The following is a 3,799-nucleotide window of genomic DNA, read 5'->3' as shown; positions in this document are numbered from 1 at the left end:
TGCCTTCAATGTAAATCTGGCTTTGATTCATAAAGAATAACGAGGTGAGAAATTAGTTGATCGACCTCGAGGCTCCGAAGGCAGAGCCAGTACTTACGTTAATGCGGGGCTGGCCGACTTCGGGGCTGTGGCGGCGTTGCGGCGGCGGCGACCTGACTTCGGAGCCTCGGAGGCTCGGCCGCGGGCCCAGTGGACTCGGCCGCGGGCCCAGTGGACTACAACGTCGGGAGCTCGCAGGTCCGAGGTTGGTGACCGGTTGTCGGAGCTCCCGCAACACCAGCGCCGTCCGCTGGACTGGACGGTGGCAGCTTCGTCCGCCCCGGGCCGCCGAGTTTGAACCGGCCCGTTCGCGGTGCTCGGAATCGCCCGCGGTCCTTACCATCCCCCGGCGGGGCACAACATCGGAAGCCTGGATCGCCTCAACGCAGAGGGAGAACACGGAGGGAAGAGACAAGGACTGTAAGACTTTTGCCTTCCATCACAGTGAGGAGGTTAAACATCTGTTCATTATGTGTTTTGTTATTCTATTCTATGTTATGACTGCAAGGCACAAAATTTAGTTCATACTGAAAGTTCTCAATGACAATAAAGGATACTTTGACTTTGAATTTCAGAGCTCAAGACGCAAAAGAAGTACGGTAAGACCAATGCCACTAAGACCACTAAAATAGGTTGATCAAAATTTACTTTAGCTTACATAAACATTTGAAATTACCCAATGCCTCAGATGTGGAAGACTTGCGCGTTTTTTCCAATTTTTCACGCTGACGTTTTGCCATACGTCTTAATACTACTTTAATCGACCACATATGTAAGTGGGGAAACTAATGTTGTGATCCAGGTTTTAAGTTTGTCATGATGGCAAGCTGTCAGCAAGGAAGAACAAATAACATGCGATTGCATTATAATAGAGCTAGAAAATAAGTGCGGGAACATTCCCTTTTCGCTCTTATTTGCATATGAAGCATAATTGGCGTTTTTAATTTTACTTTGCATCGTGGCATTTTAATGTCATCATGGTTTTTGTTCTCTCTGTTTTGAAGAACTGTAAAAAATCCACATTAATCGGCTCACTTCTGTTATTGTCACGTCTACATTAAACGGTTGATGCAAAATAAAATTGGAAAGGTGATTCTTTCTACTTCCACTTTACTCGATGCATTTTATTGAAATGTTAATGATCAAAATACAATAAGAAGAGAGGGAAGGCGAAGATCATTATTCGTCCAATAATGTTGATGCTTTGTTATGCACCTTAACGTTTTATGTCAATACTAGTGATTACCTATTAACCAATTTCGTATTGTTTCCTCAGGAGCCGACGGTAAGGCCGACAACGAATTGTTCAGGTAAACCACAAATTTAGCTGCTTCATATTTTTTCCAGCTTGTGAATTTGAAGATAAACTGGAGCCCATACTAAATGAAACACATTGAGCTAACTATTGCACGCGCAGGTAAACAGGGAAAGTATAGCTGCGTGAGGTGAAACTGATGTACGAGGGATGACATACAAAGTGGAACTGCGGGAACACTGGAAAATAAACTGACACTAAATGTGAAATGCAAATAGGGTGACATGTTCAGATGTGGGTAAGGGGTGGGTATGAGAGATGGGAAATCTATGACAATGTCAGAGTGTGGCCATTGTTATTCTGGAGATACGTTGACGTGGTTCCTCAACCATTGCTTTCACTGTTAGTCAAAATGATCCGATGTCCGCCCCTGATTGCATCCTCAACAATGCATTTATTCTCTTGTGTGCACTTGTTCTCACGTTGTGCCCATGATAATCGCTTACCATAGAACTCACTTGAGCCCAAGTTAAATGTCAACAATTGGATCATTCCTTTTCCATTTCCATTTCCCATTTGGCGTGGAGGTCGTGCATTACTCGACCATCTATAATTATCTGTACGACGCTGTCCTGGTCAATTTGTTCGCAGTCTTTAAAGTCTGTGTTCCATTGTACGGATTCGAAAATGCTTAATTATTGCAGAGATTCTTTATGTTCGGGATTCATATTGACAAACCAGTCTATCCATGTTGAAGTTCCAATCATGCCGTACACAATCTAATGGCATGTCAAGCGCATGGTGAAAATGATTACGGACTGGAATTTATATTAATTCACTAAAACATTCTAATATTCCAAAGTTACCATTAAAATGCTTTAATGCATCTACATTTTATGTGATTTACGGTGCATTACCACCCACTAATTTCATAAAGGGTATAACATCGCAGCGTATTTCATTTAAAAAAACAATAATGGTATGATTCGCGGAGTATTCATCTCGTTTCGGTTTCTGACTTAAACATTTCCATTGGGCGAAATACATACAATCCGCAGAGTTTGATTATGCTAACTCCGGCGTGAATATTCGTTTTGATGAACAGCGAATCAAAATAGCATTAGAATTGGTGAAGAATACTTCGGACAATTTAATAAAGGTTATTAATCACCACAGAAAGATTACGCATTTTGTTGCAAATTATGGTGTGATTTCGACAGTTTCAAGCTAATATATGTGCATCATAACCACGATGCAAATGTTGACATGTTCCTTTTATTCTTTCTTTCAGAAATGGACTGAACTCCGACGTGGCTAGTGCGCTTTCACAGTTTTATATGCGTTAATTAAAGATTTGAAATATCTTATGTGTATATTCGCGTTAAAGGTAAGCACACCTTTGAAGATGAACAACAGTGCTAAGTTGGAATGGACATTTATTTAATGTAGATTCATTGCAATTTGACTCACACTGCCGCTGGAACCTGTGACGCATAAAAATGCGTTATAGCATGATGTCCAAAGTGATGCTGCAAGGTGCGCCATGTGTATGTATGACTGAACAGTGCAGTAGCTTAGAATGGAGGTAAACGGATGCACTTGTTTTAGATGATCCAATGGACTGTAGAGCATAACATATCCCAGGCAAGTCAATCAGTTCAAATAATTACATGCTTTAACCTGAAATATACTGAATTTTTGAAGTTGAGGTCGAGATGGTAAAACATGGAACAACACAGAGAGCTTTGTTGCATTAAATTTTAGCAGAACTAACATTCGTAAAAACAATATTATTGTAGTATCATTGCAGTATTATTGCAAAACAACTACAGATCGACAGACATTTTGTGTACGCAGCAGCCTTAGAGCAGCATTGGACAACTAAAAGGTGCCAAGGCCTTTTTATATTTCCCCATCAATATTCAAGCATGAAAATAGGTAAAGCAGCGATCCCATCAGAATGGCGGAACAAAATGCATTCGTCGATATCGATTTGAAAAAATCCTGCCGATTTACATCAAGAACGCATGTGCCTCTACGACGTAGTTAAATCAATTACGGTTGAGGTAATTCAGAAACAAGTAAGAACGCAATCTAAGAACGTAATCGAGTTGTATGACGAGAAAATATATCATGATTCACAATTCAACCTTGACGTTTCCCCAGCGCCTTATAAACTATCAAGCGTTCGTGATGTATTTAAAGTGCTTTAACACCACAACCTTTCTCAACATTTCCCGAACATTTGCCCACAGAGTGTGACTAACATATCTTGAACAAGGATAATAATCCTCCGCTTGCCCATTGCTGTTTGTCATCTATATCAATATTTTCGACGAGAACGTATATGGCCTGATGAGCACATTTTCAAATTACATGTGAAAAGTACACGATGAGGAACAGGAGTGGAAAATGGAAGTGATATTTTTAGGTCAATCGGCTTCTTTGTTGCTGGCAATGCATTTAATAAAACGAGAGAACTACTTTGAATCTCTCGTGGAATTT

This window comes from Amblyraja radiata, chromosome 30 (genome assembly GCF_010909765.2).
Source record: "Amblyraja radiata isolate CabotCenter1 chromosome 30, sAmbRad1.1.pri, whole genome shotgun sequence".
Lineage (NCBI taxonomy): Eukaryota > Metazoa > Chordata > Chondrichthyes > Rajiformes > Rajidae > Amblyraja > Amblyraja radiata.
The sequence above is the reverse complement of the archived record's forward strand: the minus strand, read 5'-3'. Positions refer to the sequence as shown.